General features: G+C 39.2%; 1 long non-coding RNA gene across 1 annotated transcript; it reads right to left on the reverse strand.

Annotated features, from left to right (window-relative positions):
- Positions 1-642: 642 nt before the first annotated feature.
- Positions 643-9,129, reverse strand: LOC144989446 (uncharacterized). The gene is made up of 3 exons (XR_013653633.1): positions 9,084-9,129; positions 2,456-2,532; positions 643-710 (listed from the first exon to the last, which is right to left on the reverse strand). It is a non-coding gene; the product is annotated as an uncharacterized LOC144989446 (long non-coding RNA).
- Between the last annotated feature and the right edge of the window lie 1,283 nt (positions 9,130-10,412).

Below are 10,412 nucleotides of genomic sequence, written 5' to 3' on the forward strand. Positions count from 1 at the left end.
GCGCTCTTAATTACATAGAGGCAGGAGAAAACAGTAATTGCTTGCTATAATCTTCTGAATGAGGAGTGATTCATCCTCGGAGAGCAGCAGAAGGCCGCTGCCCACATGCAGGCTGAGTCAGTGGAGGAGGGGATCCACCAAGGAGGGGAAGAAAAACCACCAACCTATTAACTTTGGGGATGCTTTGCCTTCTACTTTATGGAAAAAAACTCATCATCATCATCATCATCCATTTTCCTTCACACTGTTTAAGGTCACAGGGTAGTGGACCAAGAACAGGTTGCCAGATGAAATGAGTCACTAATTCATCTAACAAGGATTTGGGAGGACGCCAAGAGAACCAACCCAAGACGTTTCCTGCTGTGAGGTGTCAGTACTAACTACTACATCATCGATGACACGTCTTAGCAGAAATAATTGACCGCTCGTGAGCTGGTACTTCCTGTTCCTCCATGTTTACCCTGAAAAATGAGAGAATCCACAGATATGCATGAAAGCTGCTGATAGCGGGCACGACGGCAGCTATTTTTGGAACGCTAGCATGACACGGTGAGTTATGTCTGCAAAGGTAATGTGGCTGACGCACAAGCTACAGCCACTTCTGGAGAAAAACGAAATAAGAAAGGAAGCAAGGGGTTGGGACTTTCTCCACGGAGGAATGCAGGGATACGGTTAGATTCCAAACGTCCTCAGCTGCTCTCACTGGAATTCTGTAGAAAAGAGTGAGAGTGACCTCTTTTTAAACTCTGAGTGGACATTATGCGTTGGCCAAAAAGCCACGTGAGACTGACTTCTACACGAAGACATCTGGTTGGCTGACGGCATGGATCTCCTAAAATGTTGGCTTTCAACCCCCTTTTGTTATATTTCCACAACAAATGACTTACAAAAAGCTCCGCCTAAAATGTTTCCAACTGTCTGTCAAGATAATGTGATTAAAAAATCATGTGATTATTGTAGGCTTAGCATACATCGTGTCTTTACAACAATTTGGAAATGATTTCCCTTTTTTGATATTTATTTTGTCATTGGAATTAGATTTGGTTTATTTCAAGCAATCAAAATAAATCAAATCAGCAAAAAAAGACAAACTAATGTTCGCATGTATAAACATAGATATATCTAACTTGGTTAGAAATCCCAACTTTATTATGTTTATGTGTTTTGTCAATTGCTTGAAAGGGAGTGGGAAAATGGTAACTTTTATAATCCCCCCCCCCTTGTGCTTTATTTACCTTTGGTCTAAAATGATCCAAAAGAAACTGAATGTCTCCTTAGGAAGGATATTCATATTAAGCTAATTAAAGGGGAAATGAGGTCAGAAGTAATGTTAACAACAGACCATCCTTTCTGAAAGGACATATGATCAAATTCCACTAAAGAGATCATTTCTTGTTTCTGATTTAACATGGGTGCAGTGGTGGAGCGGTCGACCTGTGATCAAAGTCATGCTGGTTGGGTTCCCGCCCTTGCGTCAAAGTGTCCTTGGGCAAGACGCTGAACCCCACATTGCTCCTGTTGGTTATAGGTTGGCGCCAATGCAAGGCAGCGGAGCCACCATCAGTTTATGAATGGGTGGATAGGACTGTGACTGTAAAGGCGCTTTGGGCCTTCAAGAAGGCAGTAAAGCACTTTACATGTATATGCCATTTACCATGGTTTAAAGGGCCTATACCAGGGGTGGGCAATTCCAGGCCTCGAGGGCCGGTGTGTCTGCATGATTTCCAGATACTCTTGCCCTACTCATGACTGATTACCTGGTTCAGGTGTGTCCAGCCAATAATCTTGCCCTACTCATGGCTGATTACCTGGTTCAGGTGTGTCCAGCCAATTAGAACATGCCAGAGCAGGGTATGCTGGAAAACATGCAGGAATGCGGCCCTCAGTGCCCACCTCTGGCCTATACCATGCTATTCTAAAGACTTTTATAGTAAACAATATCCATGATAATATATACGCTTTGACACACAAACCCCCCCCCCGCATTTTTTAAATTAAATATTAGTTGTCTTATTTGTTCAACTTAGCCTCAGCAGCATGTCTGCGTTTCGCCCACACAAAAGACCAACATCCAAACTTTTGCAAACATGGATGTGCGTATTGTGCATAGAAGATGAAAATGTTTTTGCCAAACAACGCTAGCTCCAGTTTTAGCCTGGGGGCGGTGCTGACTCTTCTTGGAAGGGGCGGTTCTCACTGGTCTACGTCAGCTGAGGGGAACCCGCTCGTCTCTGTGGGTTTGGAGGGGCTGCTGTGAAAACTCTGAGATGCGTGAACGAATCACAATACCGCTTTGGGGTTGTTTATAGAGAGGAATCAACATTAGGTGCGTGACAGCTCATGTGACTCTTGACTTAATTTGAAATACGTGCGGCCAACAACCAAATCCAGCCTTGGACACACCTAAAATATGTGTGGGGAATGCAGCAATGTGCCATCTTCTCTTCTCCCTCACCTGAGCTGGTGCGTGCTGGACGGGGCAGATCAGGGAGCTTGTGACATCACAACGGCCCTTTAATTCAAGCAGAGCGTCTTTGCGACGGTTTGATTGACAGCCATTTAAAAAGAGAAATGCTCAGAAATGCAAAAAGGAAATGATTTTTTAAATTACATTTACACCAAAAAATGTACATGTCAAGAACTCAAAAAAACATGATTTTCATCAGAGGGGGACTTTAAATAAATTATATTTGCTTGTAAATCCGTGAGAAAAATGAAAGCAATAGTTAAAACGTATGAGGTAAAACACCTACAGTTAAACATTCACCTGGGTAATTTTAGCAGTATGAAGCATCTAAATTAGCTTACAGCACGAGAAGTTCAATGGAAAAATGCTAAAACGAAACAAATACTGCTTACGTTTGTTTTGCCTTCTGAAGAAAGCGATTCGAGCGTTTTTCTTTTCAAGCTAAAGATGACCACTTATGTAATATTACTTTTAACATTATATAAGTAACCATTACCTTATTTTATGTATTTGAATAAACTTGTGGGAACTGCTGGGAGTATTGCTGCAGTCTGCATCAATAAATGGACAAAGAAAGCTTCACTTCATCTCTTTCCTGCTTTTCAGGTATTTTCTTGTTTGTTTATCGTCTTCAGTCTTCTTGTTCCTGTACTCCAATTCTTTTTTATTCATCCAACATGTGATGATTGTTTGTGATCTAAGATCATTTGGATTTATAGGAATGTGCATTGGTTCATTTTTTAGACCAGCAGATAAAGAGTCTTTAGCTTTTAAAATCCTACATTGTTTTCTCACCTGCAGTCAGGCGTCGGTATTAATGTAGTTAAATACTTTAAATACTCCCTTTTTCAATATTTTATGATACAACTGGATGAAATGGGAAGCTCCATTTAATCTAATATGTGTCACTTAATCTTGCAGAACACAAATAAAACTCAGATGTGTGCCTTCAGTAGGCCTGCACAATATACCGCAAATGTATCGTTATCGCAGTTTCCAGCTCTGCAATATCCATATCGCAAAAGAGGCGAAAATCGCAATAAATCGTAAACCTTAAATGTGTTAAAACAATCGTAAGGAAGCTTGAAACATTTAACAAATCAAATAAATCCCTTTATGCATTTGACCAATCAGATGGACGTCTCCACGTTGTTGACCAATCAGATGGAGCCCTATAATGTTAGACGTTCACCTCCTATGTCGATGAGGGTCATTTGGAGTATAATTTTTCAACTGCTGCAGTGAAATGGGAATGATGTTTTTGTTTTTTTTGCCATTTGTTTATATACTGCAAATTATATCGTTATTGCAATTTTAATCTCTAATATTGCATATCGCAAGTTTTCCTCATATCGTGCAGCCCTAGCCTTCAGCCTCTTTAACCACATGACTCCTGATTTTTAACGCCACTTCAAGAAAGTGCAGCTGAAAAGAATCCATTCTTAGCTCCTGGACTGAAAGGGCTCTGTTCCCAAGTGAGCTATGAAGGTGGGAAACGCATGCAGGTTTGATGGAGCCGTTTCTGTGCCACAGAGCTTGCCTTCCTTATTGAGACAAAACGCACAGGTATTCTCAGATGTATTGATGAGCCCCAGCTGAACACACATCGGTCCTCTGGGTGAAACACTGAGGGGGAAAAGGATTCCTGCAGCAGGATGTCGGAGCACGAGGCAGAACAAATCAGAGCGCTGGAAGGAATTAAAACAAATCACATGGATGGAGGAAAAGGAATGATTCAGGACACAAGGAGAAGAGGAAAGCTATGAAACAAAAAAAAGGATTAAAACCATCCACGCCATGTGCGAGTCACTTTCATCTCCTGGTGCTTTCTGCGCCACTTATCACACTGATGATAAAGCTCTAAAATTACCAGCCTATTTCTGACCACAAGTTTCTCCCAAAGGCCACGGATATGACTGGCGTCACCCTGAAAACTGCCACTTGACAGTGACACAATGTTCCCGTCGAAGCACCTCGGCGTTATTGTGCTGGAGACCCACCCAACGCCGTCGTTGGACACGTAGAAACATCAGGACCTATTTATAACTTCTTCTTCTCCCCCCCCGTATGACGGAATATCTGTTTTTCTTCTCTCTCGCTTCCCCGCTCACTGTTGCCATGGAGCTAGGAATCAGTGACATCACAGACCAGTGTGTGTATATCCTCGCCGTTGGCGTGTGGCGATGAAAAGCAGAATGTGAGGACTGAACGAACACCACCAGGACATACCGGGTGTCAAAGCCAGCAGGCGTCCAGCTCCAAACACAAAGAGCGTCCAGACTTCTCCCTGACCCACACAGACGGGCGATCTGCCGCACACGCTCACACAGAGACAAACGTGTTTACGTGAATGAAAAGGAATTCAAGCTAACTGACTTTAAAAGCCTTTTCTTCGGCGTCAGACGCTCTGTTACATCGTGGCGTAACATCCATCCACCACTTCAAAGGATTGATAATTACACAACACAAGAACAGAGATGCTTTCCATGAAGAATTCCCCAGCAGAAGAAGACAAAAGAAATCTTTTTTGCTTTTTTTTATGAGACCAAAATGAAAAAATTCTCTTTTAAAAACCTCCTTGGGGTGTTTTTATTTTAAATAAAGCAGACAGATGGCGGCCACCAGCATTTGTGTTTATAATTTTGGTTTAATTAAGGTACATGTTAATTAGGGTGTGGTTTAGCAAAATAAAACTCCAAATAAAACAGTTCCTCTAGTTTCAACTCAATGAAATGAAACAACAGCTACACACTTGTTTTCTCTAAACGTATTTTTTTTTAATCTTGTGGATTTACTTAATTCATTTTAAAACCTTTATATTAGTTTTGAAGTATTATTTCTTATGAATTGCCAAAGGACAGCCCTTCAACACAGATACACGATAGTTTTTTTCAGTAGCTAAAACCGCTAAACTCTGACAAAACGACTACGATTGATGTAAAAAATATATATATATATAATTTAATACTAAAAACAAGCTACTATTTGTTACTGCTTTGATCTACATATGAACTCATACCTTCTTTACATTAGACTCCTTTATGTTTCTATATTTTTTCTACAATATGGTGCAAATTTTTCTAGATTTAAATTATTCTGTAAAAATTCTAAAGATTTTAGTGTATGACAGTGAAGTAATGTAAGAATGAAAAAGGTTCTTGATCGACATCCCTTAAATTTAGTTTTACATGGACTAATGTTAGTCTTTAATGTTTCATACAATAAACGTCTGTTTACATTTATTAATGTTAAAATCCTCAATGATAATCCAAACTTGATTAAAGAGAAATAAAATGACAGCAACCGTTCTCCCGTCTGTCTTCGAATGAAAAAAAAAAAAGTGCTGAATTTAAAAACACAATAAAGTTAGTTTGTTTCAAACAAACCGGCAAATACTGTCCTGTATTTGAAATTGACCAGGAAGTAGCAACTCTTGTAGTTCCGCAAATGACCACTAGAGACTGGTTTCAAAAGTAGCAATTTCTCTATTCCTCTAATGTTTTAAGAAGGCTACAAAATAAACCACTGCTAGTTCTAAATAAATGAGGTCATGTTGAGTGCTGCATTCTATATTCATGTAAATGGCGTGTGTCAGTGTGTGTGTTGTTGTTCTAGTATATAGTTCTAGTTGGTGTGACCAGAACCACTTCAGGCCTTATTTCTAAAACTCTCTCAAAGTTCAGACCTTCGTAGAAAAAATAAGTCCGGTCTTAAAGAAGGAGAAATCAAAGCTCATCTTTGAAAGCTGAATGCAAAAAAGAAGAGATTTACAGTAATATTGCACAAAAATCCTCAAAACTGTGAAGATGCTAAAGATAAAAGGTAGGTGTGACACAAATGAAGGGGCAGTCTGATGACTGAAGTGTCACAGCGATGCTGACTAAGTCTTTGCTTCGGTTTTCCTTTAGCCACATCTATGGACACAATTGAAGAAAATCAGGCAACAATATTGTGCAGCTCTGTCCGTAAAATATCCATGTTGAGGTTGAAAAAAATCAAATCAATGTTTAATCGTACATTCAAGCATAAATCCTCCAAACTGCCATTTCCATTTTTTGGGACGTTCCATTAGTGTCCAAATTTTCAAATGTTAAATTCAAATTTCACATAATGTATATTAACTTGATAAAAGAATTGAAACACCATCAAAAAAGTCACTTAAAACCACTGGGCAATGATAGAGTCGGCCATAAATAATCCACACAGACTGAAGCAGACTTGGATTGCAGGATGGAAGAATGTGCGTCTCAGACAGAGTGAGTCTGGTGCAGAGCTACACCGTGACCTGTCCAACATGGTTGCAGAACAGATAAGCTTGTCTTATCTCTGTTGGACCAACTGCTGCACCAAGAAAAGATGGGGAGAGGAGAGCAGACAGGCAACCCAGCAGTGGACCGCTGCAATAAAAGCCTCCTTTGTTCCGTCTATTACACCTTCTCCTCCTGCTGCACTCTTTTTCTCACACGTATTCACACACTTTTCCAACGTGCTGCGTATTGCTGAGACTAAACTCATTGTTTCTCTTTGACTCTGCTTAATTACGGTAACCCTTTTACTAACAGCACCATATGTACCCCCATTGGCACTTGGCAGGGAGCCCCCATGGGAGCCATCTCTCTAAAACATGAAAAAGGACCCGCCCAACACTTTTGTCTTTTATTACTCTCTTTCAGTCCTGTTCCACCTCCTTAACTCAGAGGGGATGCCACATCGCCGCTGCAAAGAGCGTGCCAGCACATATGCAAATAAACCGGCAATGCGGTTATATGCGCAAATAAAGTTAACATGCAAAGGGTGCATGGGGCCCAGATCAAATGCATGCTGGGAAAGGAATCCCTTGCATCAAAAGACACAAGGGGCCAGAGGGCAATTCGAGCGCCACCATTTTTTTGGATGAAGATTGTGTTTTGGGTGTACTTGTGATCTGATGATTAAAAATTTAAGCTTAAAACAGCATTTCAATGTATTCAAATTGTGTGAATCAGGTTCATATAAAAAAATCCGTTGAAAAAAAGCTTGTTGGTGTGACTTCACTCCATTCTGATGCATCCACTTGCAGACGTGTACATCTTTTTTTTTTTCCTCGTCCGAACTGGTATCCGACTCAAAAATGCAAAGGTGGATAGCTCCGATATTGTCGCCATTTTTGTGGCACCTGTAATGTTATTTTGGTTGTGTGAGGGGCTGTAAGCTGGCGGGAGCGTAAGTAAACAGACAGCTCTCACTTATGGATAATGGGAAAGGTGGGAATGCTCCACGGCAGCAGTCCCATCAACAACCCAGAGACAAATTCCTAACGAACCTCTCTGAAGACACTATGTCCTCGAAAACAACTGTTTTTTCCCTTTATCTTGGCTAAAAACCACACTCATGATTAAAAAACCACTGGAAACGCTTTTAAAATAGCTCAAAAGATGATCGGAGTGGGACTTTAAGACCTACCTTCCTTGCATGACATTGTCAAAACACAAGTTCTCTCTTTTGCATCCACTAATTCTAGCCTACTGCTACAGCTGCCTCTTTATTAGCATACTGTTAGCATGCTGGATGAGCATTGTTTAGTCATTTCATGGACTTCATAGCTTTACACCACTCCAGAGTTTTAAAACAATTTCAGATGATAATATTGGTGCAAGTAAACAATAACACTGGAGCATTGGTCTTCAGAGGACAATGAAAGTCCCATCATGAAATTGGAGCAGAGCTGTGTACATTTGAAACCTGGGGGAGGGGGAGGGGGGGTTGTCAGGCCTAACCTGTGTTTTGCTAAAGTATCATGAAACACCAGCCTGCGTCAGGCAGGAAAGCTGTGTGTCATTAAAAGAAAAATGTCAGCTTCTAATTCCTGTTTGTTTAGTCGCAGATATCTGTGATTTGCAACTGCTGGAAAGCTGCGGAGGGAAAAACAAACAAAACTTTCCACTTTTATCTGTGTTGAAGAGTTTTGCATCAATAAATGTAAATGTGAATGTTGTTACTGTTGGACTCCTTGTAAAGCCTGGACTTTATGCTTATTATAATAAAAATGTTTAAAACACAGACAGGGCTTTCAAAATAAAATATCTTTGTTGCTATTTTTAAATAAGGTCAGCTCTTTTCCAAAGTTTAAGGGATAATTTTTATTAACGTGCGTAAAAACTCTTAAACCTGAAGGAGGGCTTAGTATCGCATGCTGTGTATTATCTAAAACCCAGGAATATGAAACAATTTGAATTTTAATCTTGAATAATTATGCTCACTAAATCTCACATTTTTTAGATAAAGTCCATATTATGCTAATTACACGTATGCTAATTAGCATACATATTCTCCTTAAGTTCTTTTTTTCAGCCTCCAAACCCACAGAAGCTCATATATCTCCATAAAAATAGTGGGATCATGTAGTCAAAGGTTAATCGTAGAGCTATGACTTTATTATAAAGTCATATTATCTATTATAAATTCTGACAAACATTCTTCATCATGCTAGGTTGGTTTGAAACTTTTGGTGTAAGAAATTTACTTTTAAAAACGTTTCCACTAAAACAATAATAATTTTTACTTGTTGAGTTGATTTTTTAGCATAAATGTCTTTGGAAAAGTTCAATAAAATCACAGTACAAATCACTTAACTAACCTGTTTTTCTCTCATCTCAGCGTAAGTTGAAAATGTTTCCCCAACAGGTTTTTCAAATTGTGGTGCATTCACGTCCCCTCGGGAATTAGACCATCGATGACGCAAAAATCCATTTTCATTAACACAGTTCTTCACACTTGACATAAATTGTAATTTGTAAATAATAGTAACGGATTTGTACCTAGAACCCGGTATAGATTTTGAATAAATGCTGTTTTGTTGTATTTTATTGCATGGAAGGAAAACTTATTTATGTGAAATGAACTTTTATTTATCTGCATTTAAGATCGCATGACACCTATTTAAAATTTTTACTTGTATTTACTGTCTTTAAAAGGTTAGCATCCTAAAAATAAGCTATGTTATAATATGACTTTTAAATAAATAAAAAACTATATCTAAATCCTATTTTAGTTAGGAAAGAAGAAAAATTTGATTTCAATTGTTTCCTCCCAATTTGAGTTCTTAAGAGCTCCAATTGGTGGAAATAAAACATAAAGACCTGTGGCCATTTATGATTTGACTTTAGAGTGACCGAAAATCGGTTCTGCAGAGGAAAGTCCCAGTTTTTGATGATCTGGTCGTACTTCTATCCTCAGAACCATGAACATTTAAAGTCATTTGACTGAACAGCATCATGAAAAACACATTTTATAGCCAAACCCTTTAGGAAAATACAGAAGCATTTTCATAAACTGGGTTTTGACTTGAATATTTCACGATTCTTTTCTAAACTGATCATCGGTGCTGCTGTTCAGACACAATTACAAAAATAAATGCGTCATTGTACCACTCTTACGTATAAAATAAAATACCAAATTTGAGCTATTTAGTGTTATAAACTGTAACTACATTTGATAAAAATGGCGACTGAGCTGAAACACCGGTGTCCTTTAATGCCTGCAGTTTTCAGAATCTACTACGACATAAATGCATAAAGTCTACTTCATAACAATGGTGTCTTTGTGCCGTTCTTCTCCATGAGAGGTGGCCGAGAACATTCGTTTGACAGCATTACATAAAACCAGATGCAAATTAGATATCTAAAGCTGAAAAAAGAAAAAAAAGGCGATCAGTGACTGCATTCAGAGGACAGGGCATTTCCAATGCAAAGATGCCCTGCAGACGCTCCTCTGACTGCTTTACATCACAAACATCGGCAAACAGGGAAATAAGTTTAGTGTTTCCATTCCAGTAAATAACCAATTCAAGGAGGCTGAATGTTTAGACACTTCTGGAAGCTTCTGACTGTTGTGTTTTCCTGTTCCAAACCGCAGCAGAATACAAATATGATTGTGTGGCTAATTGGACTGGGTGTTCGCTCCTAAC

The sequence above is a fragment of the Oryzias latipes genome, chromosome 23 (assembly GCF_053564925.1).
Source record: "Oryzias latipes strain Hd-rR chromosome 23, Olatipes_Hd-rR_3.1".
In the NCBI taxonomy this organism is placed as follows: Eukaryota; Metazoa; Chordata; class Actinopteri; order Beloniformes; family Adrianichthyidae; genus Oryzias; species Oryzias latipes.